Here is a 17,790-nt window from a genome sequence, read left to right as displayed (position 1 = left end):
TTCTATGTTCCTTGTACAGACTTTCCCAGAATTTCCAGTTCTGGTTATTAGTAAATTATGTTCTAAGTTTAAATCATTGCTAATAATATGTGCTGTCTTTGTTGCTGTTGGTGGTGCAGGTGTGTGTATGTGTGTGTGTGTGTTTTGGGAAGGTATGGCTACTGCTGACCAAACCAATTTAGCTGCTGTAACAGAATTCAGTAGTTCTTTCTTAGACATATTTCGGCAATTACCATCAAATTACAGAGTGTACAGATTTGTGTTTTCTTTTTTTAAAAAATATTTAAGGTCGTCCTGCTCTTTTTTAATTTTCACATGATATGAGCGATGAGGCAGAAGAAAGTCAGAGTTGAATTTTATTCTAACTGTACAGTGGAGATTGTATAATTACGGCCTTAGCGCACATGTTTCTGTGACAGATGCAGATTATATGACCTTTAATCCAGGACGAAGGGATGGATTTAGTTTCCTGTCGTGGACAGTGCTGTTGTTTTTTTAATTCTCGGTACCAGTGATGCCTCCCACCTCTTTCTGAGGAAACCAGCCATAGGAAGTTGTTTCTGTATAGATTTCTCTCACTTTTTTTCTGTGTTTGTCTCTCTTGGTAACAATAAATTGGACCTAGAGCTAGAGGCAATCACAGATTACTTGTTAATAAAAGGATCAACTACCCCAGAGGTGAATTGATATAAAACCTCCCTGTAATATATTGGATGGTAAAAAATGGAATCAGGGAACACTTAAGTGAGGTCCACATAGAAAACGAGAGAAAAATATTTCCTTTTTCTGAAAAGATTTAAAGAAAGCTGGGTCATTAGAATACCCTGAAAAACAATAACAATGCTTTCTTGTCATTCTTGAAATTCTGACATCCTCTGGTCAGTTTCCCTGGGGCCCAAAGTGACTGTGGCGTTGTGACTACAGGTGCCCCATGGTTCCTAATCCCCCTATAGTTCCTCGCAACGATCCTCATGGTATCAAAGAAACCAGGCAACGACAAAATGGAAGTGTCAACAAATGTTCACTTACTGCCCTTCAGCGGTCTCATGAACCGGACGGGAACACGGGTGTCACCAACGATCACCCGCTTATGTTTCTTAGTTATAAAGAGGGTCGGGATCTGCATACTCAACAGCCTTCCCTTAACTAGCCTGACTCTCTAGGCTTCTCTCCAAGAACAACCCTTCCTTTCATCATTTATTTCCGAGTAATTCCTTGACGATCCATCATAAATAGTAGCTCCCGGCACACGCCCAACTCTCTTTCCCAGTCTGGCTCTTCCCTTGTCTCTGGCAGAAGGACACTGGCCTGTGGAGATGTGGCCAGAATGCCGCCCAGCCGCCGGGGCCACCGCTCTCCCTCCGCAGCTGCGCGTCCCCTTAGCTCGTCCCGTCTCCCGTCTCGGTGGCCTCAGCACTTGCCTGCTCCTCTCAAGCGACTGTCCGCCTTTTAGGGACCTGACACGAATTCCACATGTCCCTCTATTCCACGAGGACTTGAACAAAGGCCACCACGTTGTTGACGCTTTAAAAATACGGTGAGTTGAGCGGAAGCGACTTGGTTCTTCTTTCTGCCCAGTTGCCTTGCGCTTGACTTTCGAGCAGTCAATGGGGCGGAAGCAATGGGCTCAGCCAGTTTTGAAAAATCACGTTGTAGAATAGTTATTTGTCTTAAACTTTTTCAAAATATGGTGTAAGGACAATGAAAATACCCTCTAAGAAAAGCATATAGTAGCCAGAAAATAAAAAAGTGAAAGAAAATAAAAAAGTGAAAGATTCCTGACAAGTTAACAGTATAAAGCTCAGTAACCAGAACGGACCTTGGCATTGTCACAACAACCCCCTTAATTTTATTGTTTCCTGTTAGTTTAGGATCTCTGTCAGCCAGCGTGTACCATAAACAGATTTAAGAAATTGCCCCTGAATAATTCTCATGCTGAACATGAATTACTGTATTTAGTTACTCGTGAAGGATATTAATGGTCTAAGGCTTTAAAGAAAATAATAAATGCTCTGTTTTTGGGGTCTAATTTTTTTTTTAATGTATTGCAGTGATCTTAGACTCTAGAATGGATCTTAGATATTATTTGGTTAATATAATATAGAGTTAGTAACTAAACAATAATGGTCTATGAAAAACATCTTTATATGCTTCCCCCCCCAAAAAAAAATTAATCTTCACCTAGGTTTTCAGTTTGGCTCATAGTTTGGCAGACACCTTTGCTAGTACATTTGGAACTACTTTTGAAGCTCCTTTTTGTTTCCTACATTATAACTCACTCCGTCCTGCTCTGTTCTGCTTAATATCTCTATTTTCAGCCCCCTTATAGTCACCATAGCTGCCTCAGGGCCTAATTATCTTTATTCTGGTCTATTGCCATTAATTGTCTGCAATTAATTACTCACAAGGAAACTCTCCTTGTCTTCCTAAAACATGGGGTACCTAACATGAATCCCTTCCTCAAATTCTTCAATGTCTGCTCATTGCCTATAGCATAAAATCTGAACTATTTTGACTGGCCTTTAGTGCCCTCTTATCTAGCCAATTTTTTCAGCCTAGTCTCATTTTATACATCCTAAAAAACAGGATTTTCCTTCAGTCTTCAAAATGGCCATATGTTTTAATATTTCCAGATTCAACTAATGGTCCAAGTCAAAGGCCAGTCTTAGATCAAATCTAACTGGACCCCCACCCCCGCATCCCTGGGCTGATCCTCCGCCACAGCACAAGGGTTTCCATCTAACATGGTTATTTATATACGCCGGTCTCTGTACTGCCTGGGAAGTTTCTGGAGACGGGGGTAATGTCTTATTTAGCTCATTAAAACTTTCTCATCAAGAAACAGTATCTAAAAATATATTTATTAATTGAAATAAGTATTCTGAGATGTAGCCACATTGTTAGCATGGAATGACAGCTCTAAGGAAGCATGGACCGGGCTGAGGGATCTCAGAGGGAAGGTGGGCTGGGGAGGGGTGGGGATGGATTAATCAAGGAGCTTATAGGCAGAAATGAACAACCCGAGGACACAGACCGTAGTGTGGGGTTAGGACTGGGGGGGGGGGTGGATGCGGGGTGGAGGGGATCAATGGGGAAAAAGGGACATTTGTAATACTTTCAACAATAAAGATAAAATAATACTCATAAATATGCACAAGGGCCCTATTGCCACCTCTGTTCTTAGGACTGTTTTAAGCACATGAACCTAATTACCCAGTGGATTGAACTGATGCCTGAATGGTGTGCCTCAGCCAGTGTGCTACAAGAGCATTTGCTGTTTATTTTATTTTTAGATTTTGTTGTATTTCAATTTATAATGTATTTAATATTTGTAAATATGTGACAGTTCCCGTGAAAAACTACCCCAGGGAAAGCGATTCGAGGCACAGAATCTTGATTTTTTTAAAAGGAATGCTGAGTGAATCAAATGTGAAGGAATACCTATTTAATTTGTAAAGCTGCAAAGAAGAGCTGGTAGGCTGAGGTTTCAAGTGCATGAGAGCATCAGTTTCCCACAAGGTCATCCGTGGTGATTTCAAATAGCTTAACAAAGTAACTGTCTACAGTGAGGTCAATGAACGGAGAGGGTTTCTGGGGAGACCCTCAGGAAATGGAACCAAGGGGAAGCCCGTGTGATAAGACAGTGCCCAACAGTGAAAGTTCTAGAAAGGTCTCCCCGTCCACTACGGTCCATCTGCCCATAGAAGACACCAAATGGATAACAGGTATTTCTTAAAAGCCCAGACACAATGTTTTGATGATGGAAAGATCAGCAGAAACTTTTTTTCAAATCCTCACTCGAGTATTGGTTTTTAAGAAAGAGAGAAGGGAGGGGGGAGAGAGAGAGAGAAAGCGACATCCATGTGAGAGAGAAACATCGATCGGTTGCCTCCCTTACCGCCCGGACCTGGGATCAAACCCGCAACCTAGCTGTGTGCCCTGCCGGGAATCGAACCCGCAACTTTTGGTGTATCGGACGATGCTCCAACCAGCTGAGCCACCCGGCCCAGGCAGCAGAAACATTTGGACACAGAAATTCTCTGCATGGAAATTCCCTCCGTGAGTTTTGTCGTGGGCAGAAGAGCTGCCATTTGCAGTTTACTTTCCTTTGCTTTCTGTACTTCGTTACCAGCTGGTGACCGTGAACGTGCGCGTGCATTTGGGGGCTCTACGCTCCCTATGCGTGCAAGCAAGCATTTACCAAGTGGTGGCCATGTCAGGACCCCAGATAGGTGGGTGCGAAAAGTCGAAACCCTGATGGAGTTTCTCTCGTAAAGGAAACAGAGCATTTTGTGGAACCGAGTCCAAACCCGCATGCTCGACTGCAATCTGGGGGGCTGCTTTTATGTGAGGTTAATAATCCTCACTTGCCTCTAATTATTACAGAATTTAACTTGGAGTAAACCTACCCTCACATTGAACTCTGGCTTTAAGTACAGAAAAGTATTAATTTCAGGTAGTCTTCCAGGTTTTTCCAAAGTAAAACTTTAATAGATTTGTGAGTGTCGGCCTTGTGTTGAGAGCAGAGGAGTATTTGACACTAGTCACAGAAGCAATATTTTCATCGTGGTTAGGATACTAAGCAGGGGATACTATGTTTAGAAAAGCATTTTGCTTTTTTTACCGGCCCTGAGCAATAATGCGCTCAGTCTTTAGGACGTGTGTATGGGTATGTGTGCGTGTACTTGTTTGAAACAGTATCCCCAGTTGGATGGCCCAGAAGAGTATGCGAGACCTGTCACCATAAGGAAACGCCTAACGTGACAATGCCCCTGTTGGACGGTCTCCCTTCCCTAGATGGTAGCCTAGACTGAGCAGCTCGGGTTTGCAGAATATGCTATGAAGACTAGTGCATTTCAGGTGCCTCGCACTGTAGAAAATCGATGGGCCATTTGCATGACCGGCACTGAAGATGGGGTGAAATTTTCTAAAACACGTCTGGGGAAGGTTTGAAAGAGGCGCTCGGAGGGATAAAACTCTGTGAGGTGCGCCTGCCCGGACTCCCTGGGCAGAGCTCTTCTCTAGGCTGTGTGAACTGTCATTCGAATCACACGGTCTGTATTTTCATTTACTCCCTTACTGCACCCCGTAATTTACACTGGTGCTGGTGTGTAAGGATCCGGAACCGATATGGGCACTGAAGCCCAGTGGTTTCAGTGAGTGCTAAGCATCAAAGTAAGAGTAGTGAGAGCTGTGCTGTAAGCGGGGGGGAGAGCAAAACTGGGTGATGACTCAGTGACCCACGTGGGAAAGTATTGATCTGTCTCGGGCGCCCAGGAGATGGTGGGGTGCGCAGGGGAGCACCTGGCGCTTAGCTGCATGCCTGTGTAGTAGAAACCTCTGCAAGGCAGTGATGTGAGCTGCCAGAGGTGACACAAGTGGGACTTGCATAGAAATGGTCTGGTGGGGGAAAATTTCATGGTGGCTGTGTGATTGTATGTGTAAAAACAAATTTAACTACAAGAAATACATGGAATGATCACTTTCTTTTGGGAAAAAACGTTTCTTATTAATCTAGGCCCCTGTGCCTTCTGTAGAGCCAGCAAGGAGTTACGGATGTGTCTTCCATACTGACTTAGTGCGAGAACAGAACATCGAAACGAACGAGAAAAACTTAGTTAATATTTTCACATGTTTTATCTGTTATGTACTAAATGCTCAGGTGTCAGTTCCATCGAAGGAAAATGCTATAAATAAAAATAATAACAGAGGACAGATTTTTTCGTTCAGCAGCCACTGCCAGTTCCTTCCCAGAGTAAATCAACACAGAAAGGGAATCTACCCAGAGCGCAAGCCTTTCTGATACGGTCTACTTTTTCATCTTTTTTCCATTTAGACCAAGAATGGTCATAATGTACATTATTTTTCAAATGATACAATCTATTCATGATTATTCTGCTGCCTACTTTTGAAATCTATCTCTATAAACTTTATATTGGAATATAAATTGGCCTTTCTAGTGATACCATTTGCTTTGCAGCATTTTTGCCTGAGGCCTTCGCTAAATCTAAACCCTCGCAGAGACTCAGGAAGGCTGCATTTGAAACTGCCATCTGCCTCAATATGATGTTTAGCTTTTCTTCCTTAATGAAAAGATGTTCCATTTATATGCAAGTCTAAAGTTTTTAAATGATCATAATTGCACAACACTAAGGTGCATGGTGATGAAAAGTCATTTTATTAAACAATATTTTTTCTCAGTGCTATGAATGACATATATATATTCCAAATCAGAAAGTTTACAATATCCCCCCTCACAAAAAAACTGGAGCCAGCGAAGATGAAAAGGAGATAATCTAATTTAATGGTTTGCAATTATAGTTGGTGAAGAAATGTGTTAATCAGGAAAAAATAACTCAGCTGACTTCCTGTTGGAAAAAAAAATGAAATCAAAGCAAGTAAAATGAGCATTCTTGCCTTCAACTTTTTATCTCCCACACTGACAAAGTCGCAAAGCAGTAAACCAGACATATGTTAAGGAGAGCGTCAGGCAAATGCAGGCCCGTTCTAAAAGTGAACCCAGATTGCTTGAAATTGTTCTTTTCAAAGGAGCAAACTAAGAGCGAATCTGTTTAGGCCGTTGTGAATGCAAATGTTAAATGTTGCATCAGAGCTCATGAAAATAGAAATAAAATGAATCCTTAAATCAAATTTACAAACGAAAGAGTATATTCTGTCTCAGTAATTCCCAGCGATGTGCTGTCTTGGATTATGAAAGGTCGTAATAGGATTTTTGTCACACTGTGAAACGGTGCACTATTCAAAATATGAAATACTATTGCAAAAGACATAATCCAGCTTCCATTTATGATCTGTGACTGTCAATTTCATTATAACAGTAAAAGATTGATGTTTAATATGTATTTTCATGGAATTGTATACTGACTGAACGTGGGGTTAGAGAATTCTCCACCTCGCATTGTGTTGCTAGACTGTCTTTGGGTGATAAATGAAACTCATTCACAGTGTAATAAGGCATCTGGAAATGTATTAGCCTAGATCCTAAGAAAGGTAAGAAATGTTTTTCTCACCAAATCAAAAAATTGTATGAATTGTATGAAATGGAGCTAGACATGATTGGGGGCTAACAAGGAGTGAAGGCAGCTACTGAGCAGGACCCATGCAGAATGTTTTGTAGGTTGTCAGAATGACAATGGACACTTGATAAAGGCCTTAAACTTAAGGTACCTAAGAGAGTCATCTGGGAGTCACCTTCACATGGGATTCAAGATCTGATTTTGATGCAGCCTAAAAAAACCAGGCATAGGGTTCTTTAGTCCACTAACCTGAGTGAAACCATGAAAACAAAAATAAAGGTGCCATTCAACACCCTCAGTCTTGCCACAGGACTTCATTTGCCCTATTAGTCTAGCATCCAGGCCGACAGGACTGTTCACACACTGTCAGCCCCCGGATATAAGTGGAAAATTGTTGCCGTCTCAAGATGATACCAATGGTCTGTTTTGTTAGCATAAACCATACTTTTCAGGTCAAACCTATGGTCCAAGGCTACTTGTTAAAAGTGACTCTACCTTCTCAAACATGCTTCAGTTTGGAAATAAGATCACTTATACATGAGGGAACCCTGAGACTGGCGTTTCCAAGTACAGGCCACTCACCGTCCCCATTGTCTATATTCTGTGCCGTGTTGTAAGTGTGCCTTGGTCACAGTGCCCATAAGAGATGCATAATAAACATTTGTTTCAAAAATGTGTATTCAGTTAAGAATGTTTAGGCTACTGCAATGTAGAAAGACTCCAAATCTTTCAACAGAATTTTTTTTTTTTGTCTGTCAAGTCCATGATATATTTTTGTTGTTATTGTTAATGACAATGTTTATTTGGTTTTAGTCATCACAGATCCAGGTCTAATTCCCCACACTATATTAAGAGCAAATACAATTCATGATGAGAATCATATATTATTTGGCTTATAAGAAACACCATCTATATATATGTGTGTGTGTTTGTGTACGTATGATTTGTTTAGGTCACATATTGGTGAAAATAACTTGAATGAATTTTGTGGAGCCCACAGTCTCCAGTTGTTTATATAAGCCCCCCGCCCCTCTATGCATAGTCGGTGTAGACATTTATATTATCTATCTGGTCCCTGTAAATATTTGTTTGTGGCAAATGACAAACTCTTAACATTTAAAATAATAACGACAATTCAGTATAATAAGTAGAAAAGCCTAGAATCTAGATTCTAGATAAGACTTCACTACTAATTCCTTTATTGGCCATGGGTGTCTTAGTTCTGGGTGATAGGACAGAATACCATCAACTGGGTGGCTTAAACAACAAGCGTTTATTTTTCACAGTTCTGGAGGCGGGGAAGTCCCAGATCAAGGTGCTGGGCAATTAGGCTCCTGGTGAGAACTCTCTTGCTGGTTTGCTGGTGACCTCCTGGTCACCATGTCCTCACATGGTATAAGAGCGTAGGGACCTCTCTGCAGCCTCTTTTATAAGGAATGAGTCTCATTAATGAGGGTTCTACATTCATAATTTAAGTACATCTCAATGGGCACAACCTGTTAATACTTTTGGGGGTTACAGTTTTAACATGTGAATTTGGGGAGACACAAACATTCAGACCCTAACAGGCACTAATCCCATTCATGAGGGCTCCAGCCTCAAGACCTAATTACCTCCCAAAGCCCCCACCTCTGAACACCACCATGTTGGGAACTAGGCTTTGGCATGTGAATTTAGGGGGGACACAAACATTTGGTCGTAGCAAATGGAAATAGCATCTCTTGTATGATCGTCTCAGCGCCTTCTCAGAACATTCATAACAGCACCTGCCTTTTCCAATGTATCCAGAGTATTGGCCATGTGACAGTAAAGCCCCACATAAACCATAAAAACCATGATATTCTCACACGACTCTAGAAAAAGCTCTACATAATAAAACGTGAATATGTTGAGATTTCAGTATTTCTGCCTCAGTACTCAGTCGGTACTTGGTGACTGAGGCTGTGGAAAAGCACAGAGTGAACCCACTGCTTTGTTTTTCCTCTAAGGCCCTCACTGTGTTGGTTTTAGGGTTTCACTCGCTCACTCCACTTTACAGTCAGGCGGTTTTCACATCATCTGAATTAAAGATGAGCTGGTGGCCCGTGCCCTGCCCCTGCCCCGTGGCTGCGTAAGCCTTTCCAAGGCCACGTGCCCGCCCCATGGAGTGAGAGGTGGCCCCCTGCCCCGCTTCTGTGCTTCTCTCTGGCCGCTGCTGATGGGCCTCGGCCCCCACCCGTGCGGCGCTCGCCGCGTCCGGGGCTTCGCACGGCCCTTGAACCAGCGCGTTCTCACCTGGTCCTTGCTCGCTTCTGCCCCCGCAGCCCTAGGTGACAACCTGCACCAGCAGCACGGAAGGGCGAAAGGTACTCAGAGGTCTTAAAGAACACCTCCGTTGCCTTTTCTGCCTTTTGCTGCGTTTCAGCCAGCAGCTGGACTGGCCTTTCCACCGCCGAGCCTCCGACATCCCACAGCTGTCCCTGCGCCATCTGAGAAGTGACTCTGCCCTGTGCTAGACTGTCCCCATCGTCACCGAGCAGCTCTCTGCTTTTCAGCTGTAGGAATGAAACCGGCCAACTCTTTGTTACTTAAGCTCTCCTGGTTGACCGAGTGCTACGGTAATATTTCCCAGAGACGTTCAGAGGGGAATTGAACGGGCTCAGAGTAAAAAAGGCAAATAAAATCAGTGAAGGGTGATAGACAAGTAATCCTGAGTCTGATTGCTTGCCCAGATTTAAATGTTGGGCGAAATCCTCAATTCTGCCCCAGTGCACTGCCTCTCCGAGACCCATACGCTCAGGGGCAGTTGATGAGGCTGAATCTAAGAGTCATGGTGTGGCTGAGATGATTGTTCATAGTTGTTCAAAAATTGAAATCTCCCCTTTTCATATATTGGAATACAAATTTAATTGTCACTTCTTTAAAAATAAATTTTAAGTTAAATATCTGTAGTCATCAATGCTGGGTAGTAAAGATAAGTAATAAATAGTTAATTAAAATGATACCTTAAAATCCACCACACATTTTGGTTATATATTCTCAGAGTTAGTAAAGACCTTGAAATTGCTTACTCTAACTTGCCATCCAATTCTACTGCTTTTGCAAAAAGGACTCTATATAAGTGTGCCTTGAAAATCTTTAAGCTAAGAATTAATGATTCATTTAGCTGTTCTTACAGTATTTGAGAAATTTCAACCTGCAAGCTATTAAATTTTATCATTTCTTCAAGATTAGACAGATCACTTTTAAACAATGCATTTTTCTTTTTTGATATAGGACACAATTAAATAACATGTCAACAAAATAACACGGCAGATTTCCCGTATCCGTCACTCAGAATTAGCCAGTGTTAACACACTGTGGCACGTGCTTCAAATTAATTGTAACATAAAATGACAATAGAAAAGGTGACATTTTCTTTACAGTCCCCCACAGCCCATCTCCTTCACTTATTTCTCAGAAGAAAAAATTGCTAAAGTTTGATGGGTATTATTTGAGTCCACGCTGGTGCAATTCTGCACCTACACATGAATCCATAAAACACAGTTTCACTTTGCTTTTCAACGTGAATTTTTACGCACCATATTATATTCCTGCAGCATGTTCGTTCTTGTTTGGCTGTTTATCCATGTTGACACGCATCGATCTAGTTCATGTTTTCATGTTAGCGGTCCCGCCGTAGCAGTCTGCCGTGTGGTCACAGCATGTCGTGGCCCCCGGTTCTCAGCGTGCACTTGGCGGGTCCCCGTTGTTTCCAGCTAACAAGGGCGCCAGGACATCGGTGTTCAAGGCCCCCGGACGTGAGATTTCTGGGCTGGGAGAAGCAGCCTGGATTTTATAGGAAACTGCCAGAATCCCTTAAAATATCTGTAGGAAACTAAACTTCCCCCAACAATCTGTGAGAGTTTCTCACATTGTCACCACTTACAGGCAGTTTGTAAATTTTCAAACATACGGATGTGGAGAGATAGCTCCCAGTTGTTTGCCTGATTAATAGTGAAGTTAGCATCTTTTTGTGCGTTTATTTTCCACATGACTTTCCTCACACGTGAAACACTGTTTTGTGTACGTTGCTCATATTGAGCTGTGTGATATTTTTGTATTGATTCAAGGAAGCGCTGTCAACATTTGGACATTTACCCTTTCTCACTGGTAAGCAGTCCCAGTGACATCTCGCCATCTGTCACTTGTTTGGAATTTGGCTGTAAAAGTTTTAGTATAATTAATTGTGTGTAGTCAAATGTCTTCTTCTATCCTTTATGTGTGGTGCTTTCTTTTCATGTTGTGTTTTAAAACACTATTTTCCTCTAAAATCAGAAAGATGGTCACATGTATTTTAACTGCTTGTTTTAATCTATATTATTTAAAATAAGAATTTTTATCCCATTTTTGAATATATGTTCAGGGTCAGTTTCCTTCATTCTTAAACTGCAAGACACGTGTGTGTGTGTGTGTGTGTGTGTGTGTGTGTGTGTGTGTGTGTGAGAATTGCTGTCAGTTGGGAGACATGACACCGGTCTTTTGTGTTCCTTCACTGCCTGGTCTCCTGCTGTCCTCAGAGCTGTCCGGTGACACTCCCAGGTTTTCAGTGGACTTCAGTTTGCCATTCAGCACATTTTGCTACGGAGAGTTTCCTGCCTTCCTGCCCCTGAGTATTGACCTGCCAGTGGCTCCATTCCCTCCTGTGCCTTCTGCACCCCTGCCTACGTCATCTGCTAAACTAGATCCAAACACAGCAAACAGATCAGAGCTATTGTTATCATATAATTCACCAAAAGCTAATAATTATTTAATTACTTCCCCGATAATATTTTTAAATAAGAGAAACATAAAAGATGAAAGATGTTTTAGTATTTGAGGAGACATACATATATGTTTATGCATGAGTATATACATACAATATATATGAGTATATATGCATTATATATAATACGCATGTATATATCCATTGTATAGCTGAGCTGTGGTAATAGGCTAAAATTCCCCCATTGTTTTTCAAATAATGTTTAAAAGACAGTTTCAGTTCTGAACGCTTCAACATCCCAGTAAAATCAGTAGAAATAGATTTTCTCAGCCTGATGGTGATTTTGACACAATATTCAATAAAAACAGAGCCATAAGTTGCCTGAATCCTTTCAGCGTGTGCACTGGGATGAGTCATGCACCCATGCTGAACCCTCCAACCCCCACCCCCCAAAATAACAAGAAAATTTAAAGTCCCCAAAGCTTGGTAGGACTGGGGAATAAATGCGTGCCTAGGAATCCGCGTCATCCGAACAGCCCCAGCGGTCCCCTATTGTCCCTGGCAAATCTTGGCATCTTTAGTCCTAATTGGTGTCTCACCCTTGGGGATTTTTATTGAATTTTCTACTCTGCTGACATATTTGAATGGTGTTGGAAGCAATATTTGAAAGGGAGCTTTAATCTCATGAAGGTGATGAAATGCTGTCATCCTCAGACAAAGTGTCTGTCACAGAGGGTTCAGAACAGAACAACAAAGCTGTCAGGTGCCAGTTAAGGGCTGCCTCTTGAGTTCCTTCTGTATTTCTCAGGTGCTGTCATCTGGTCTGCATGCAACGGAGTGGGTGTTTGTTTGCTTTTGAGTATTTGTGCAAAATTTTTTATTACAAATATTATGAGTATAAAAACAAATTACATTTACACATACTTCATAACACTGTAAAATATACACATCGCTAGATTATGAGATACTTGGTTATTCCTAGATTTTTACTTTCTTAAGGACACAGAATTCTGAGTTTTCATTCTCTTGAAACTGAACAAGGGATTGTCCAACGACTGATTTCACTTAAAGTTGTCAGTGGCTTTATGGGTTATGCCTGGGAGTTGGTTTGAGTGTTAGAGTTGATTATATAATTTATGGCTCCTGTTCTTATTAAGGTCTGTTCATATGTCAAGCATGTTTTGGTAGAACTGAGGTAAGGATTTGTCTCTGCAGATGTGTGGCTTCTGCAGTAACCATCAATGACAAATGCCGCTTTAGTTTACTCTGCTTTCCAAGGCCTCCTTTCTGCTTTTTTCCTTTTTTTATACCTTGATAATATGCTAACGGATCCTTACCAAATCAGTAAAATTGACAGGCAATTAAATTATCTTGGCAGAAAACCATCAGTGACAGCACAGAGATGTGGCCATTCACTTATTTCCTCGTTCAGCACATACTTATTGATAATTGCTTTGCCCAAGAACATTGAGATGTAGCAAGAACGGTACAAAGATGTGTGGCATATAATCCTTAAAATCAGGGAAAAGACATCAGAACACATGCACACACACACAAATTCACACATGCACATGTAGAACTACCGTGGCTTCATTGTAAGCAACTATTAAAGCATGAGCTTCATGCCAACATTTTCCCTGAGAACGGAAGACAGCTTGTATGCTGAAGGGATCGTGAAAACCTGATGGTCAAAATAACATTGAAATTATATCCTCAATCAGAGAGAGGGTCCAATTGGCAGAAACGGGGTTTGAAAAAGGAGATTTCCATGACATGCTCAAAGACCCAGTGCCCAAAAGTTCAAGACATTTTCAGGGACTTCGAAGCAGTTCAGTTTTGAAACTACAATTTGATTGATTTGCCGAAGGGAAAAATATAGGTTGAGTACATGCAGGGAAGCTTTGATTACTGGATTTAAAAGTTCAGACTGTATTTGAAAGACTGAAGGGAACTCAGAAATGTCTGGGAGTGTAGGAGACCTGATTCTTAAAAGATAACTTGGTTGTTTTGTGTGGAATTGATTGTGGGAGGGACAGTGAAGCTGAGGAGAGAGGTCAAGTAGACAGCTGCTGAAATAAGCTCCATGAGAGGTTGAAAGTCAAGGTCTTCACCAGGAGGGAGCGGTTTATAAATAGGAGGCAGTACACAGATTTGAAAAGAATAATAATGCGTAAGGTAGAATTAAATGCTACCCCAGGCTTCAGGTCTCGATTTCTGTGAGCCAGATGACATGAATTGAAATTCTTACCCACTGCTTGAGAGCTGGTGGGCCCTTGGGGAAGTTATATCTCTTCTTGTTGCAGTTTGTTCATCTGTAAAATGGGAATAATAATAATAGTAGCTACTTTATAGGTTGTTGTCAGGATAAAATTAGTTAGTACATGTAAAACTCGTAGAGTGGCTCCTGGTCCACAGTAAGAGAAACAGTGGGCCAATTGTGATCTCTGTTCCGTTGGGCTTCAGCTTTACCAATGGACAAAGCCAACTTTGAGGTTAAAGAGAGGAAGCAGCTTTCTGGGCATTACAGTATAATTTGCAAGACACTCTGTGTAATTCTACCCAAAGCCTGTCCCTTATGAGAAGATGGTGGCCAAAACGCTTGTGGGTACTTTACCCACTCGTGTGCCAATGTCTCGCTATTGCCATAATTATATGAGCCATATTTAACAGTTTTCTGAGGTGTATTTGACATAATTGACTTATAGATTGCCAAATAGGCTTGACAGGACTGTCTGATTTAGAGGCCCTATGGAGCGCGGAGTAGCTACAGACCTGAACTCTTCCTAATCCAGGGACCCGCAAGTTTATTCCCTGATTTTTAGTCCTCATTTAGAGCTACACAATTGTCAAGCCTTTAGTATAAATCTACTTTATAGCCGGTAATCAGAAGAGCTAGGGTCAAGTCCAAGCTCGGTTATCATTCAAATCCTATCTGATAGGTCATACTTGGCTAGTAATAGAATTAGGGCTAGAGGTCAAACCCCCCGACCCTGGAGCTTTTTCCACAATGCCTCATTTTTGGGGATCATTTTTGACATATTAATTTTCCCCGTATACAAATTAAAAAAACTATGCACATACAAATCACACACACGCACACACACGCAGCATGTCTGTATTTACCCACGTAAGTGCCAGTAGAGAGCCAGGCCAGTTCATTTGCTTTCTCCTGCCTCCCTGAGCTTTAAGAACTAGGCCTCCACAGCCTGCGCACAGTCAGACACATCACGCTGCTGGGCAGTTTGCTTTTCAAAATAAATTCAAGCTGGATCGTTAAGGCAAAAGATTCCAAGGTAGATCCTTTATCTTGTCCAAAAAAACCTGAATCCGTGCGTAATCTTTGAGAAAGAAAAGCAGTGATGAGCGCTGTGCTCCATGCGATCCTGCGGTCCAGTGGAGGCAGAACATGTATTCAGGGACCCGCCGCCCTTCCACGGCGTGAAGGGCCTGTAGCAACTGGAAGGAGCACCCACCCAACCGCGCCGGCTTCCAGGGGCCTGTGTAGACACAGCCTCAGAGCCTGGCAGCCTTTCCCCGTCTTTTGCCACCTAGCTTGCCCTGTTCAGGACGGTAATTAGCTGCCTAGGAATGTTTTCAGCCCAGAGCAATGCACTCATCTGCTGCTGTAGCTTCCTTCGGGCCTTCGCTGACTGAACGACAAAGGCCTACTTTTATTATTTTCTGCACATTAGGTTTGGAATTTTGTTTCTCTAGGGATCTTTATATGAGTATTTTAAGTTTAATTGTTCATGTATTAAAGCTTCCTAACGAGGTGGGGGCCATACCCTTGAACAGTTTTTGTAGTCGATTTGGTTTAAGAAGCTGAGCTCTTAACCCAGCCTTGCTCTCTCCCTCCCACGGCTGCTGCTTTCCCTCCATCGGCTCCCCCTCCTCCTCATCTTTCCCTCTCAGTCTGCCTCCCATCTCAAAAATTCCAGAATGTTCCTTGGCAGTGAGTTTAGGTAGTGACTATTCCAATCACCCAGAATCAAAGGTCTGAAGTGCATTACAGAGGAGATATTTTGCTTGATTTGAGAGAAAACTTTTGCAAACTGCCCCTATAACCCGTAGTAATTTGAAGTTTATGTTATCAGTCTGGTTTTCAAAAAATAACTGAACTTTTAAAATTCACTCTCACAGCCCGGCCGGGCATGGCTCAGCGGTTGAGCGTCGACCTGGGATCCAGGCGATCAGGGTTCGATTCCCGGTCAGGGCACATGCCCGGGTTGTGGGCTTGATCAATGACTCTCTCATCATTGATGTTTCTGTCTCTCTCTCTCTCTTTTCCTCTCTCTGACATCAATAAAGATATATTTAAAAAATAAATAAATAAATAAATAAATAAATAAATAAATAAATAAAATTCACTCTCACATCAAACACTATGCAATGTACATAATTCCCCTGTGAGTATATTTATGTCGCTTAGCCTCTTCTTTTATATAGATCATTTCTCATCAGCTTTATCTACTACAGCACGTTGAAGGGCCTGCCACTGTACCAATGAGATACCACCTTGCATACATTTAAAAACCAGTGTGATATTAATATCAGCCCACAAATATGAATTTTAAATGTATGTATCACATATTTGTATATATGTATATACACATAATTATATCTATTATGTATTACATACCGAAAATTGACTCAACTGTTCATCAAAATAAGAAGTCTAGAATAAAGGGTCATGACAATCTGGTAAATACTCCTATGAGGGATGTTTTCGGAACAAACTAATACTCAATCTATGAAAATATAAACATTTATAAATAGACGGAGGGCTAATTATTCTCATAAATCAGAGAGGACATTTTAAATAATGCGCTTAATCACTAGCAAGGTCAGTGTTATGCTAAATATTAGAAAATATTTTACAGTAATTGCTTTATCAGGCACAAGCACCCATCAACCTTGGGACAGAAGATGGCAGGGATGTGTAAGATACTATTGGCTGGTGATTTGCAGATTTACAGATAAAGAAGTAAAATTTACTTTAATTACAAACTGGATAAACAACCAGCTCATGACTTCTCTGTATCAGAGTTTTTCAATCTGTTCTCCATGCGAATATGGAACTTCCTTGGTGTCGCCTCGGTGGCGGCCCTTTCCAGGTTAAAGCAGAGCACCTTGGACTTGACCTGCTTACACACTGCAATTTCACATAGGATTTCTAAAATAATAGATGTCCCTGCACCTGAAATGGTGTTGAAAACCAGTGATCCAAATAGTAACTATATTGCCTTTTCCTTAAGTACTTCTAAGTGCTTTGCATTTATGAGTAAAGCCTGAACTCTTTATCGAGGCTTAAGGACCCCACCCCACGTCTTTTCCCCCGTGCTCCCAGCAAACTGAGCCTGTATTTCCCCAGTGTTCTCTCGAGAGTCCCTTTTTTAAATACATTATTTCTTCCCTGGACTGATCTGTCTCTGACTTTTCCCCTGGCTGTCTCCTCCTCCATATTTGGTGTTTTTTGTGTGTTTTTTAAATACTAAACACAGAGGATGCGCTCTACCCTCTCCACAGACGCTGAAGCGCGCGGACCGGGACTGCTCACTGCGAGCCTGGCGTGCAGCGGCCCCCGCGGCCTTGGCACCCGACGGCCCGGGCTCTGCGCGTGTTCAACGGCAGCTGCCCCCTCCACCGGGCAGCACAGCCCCCCCGCTCGGGGCCGGCTCCTCGGCGCACCCCAGCCCTGGAACCCCCAGTTATTTGTTCTCGTGGGGCTGCCTTATTTCCCTTATTATAACGCCTTCGGGGTTCAGCCCTGTGGCAGCTTCTGAGAATTCCCTTCATTTTACGCCTGAGGAACATTCCTCTGATTTTTCTGAAGTCGTGGTTAGCGAAGCACCCGCATTTGCCTTGTTCCGGCCCCTGGGGTTTAAGCACTTACTCAGTGTCACTGTGGTCGCCTGTTTGCCTTTCTGTCCCCGTTCCTGGTCTGCCGGCTGGATTGCCTGCTGCTTAACTCCCATGGGCCAGGCGGGAGTGGTTGCCGGTGGCGAGAGCCTTAGCAGTGGTTCTGGAAGG

This window comes from Miniopterus schreibersii (assembly GCF_964146895.1).
Source record: "Miniopterus schreibersii genome assembly, chromosome: 13".
In the NCBI taxonomy this organism is placed as follows: Eukaryota; Metazoa; Chordata; class Mammalia; order Chiroptera; family Miniopteridae; genus Miniopterus; species Miniopterus schreibersii.
Note: the sequence above shows the minus strand (reverse complement) of the source record.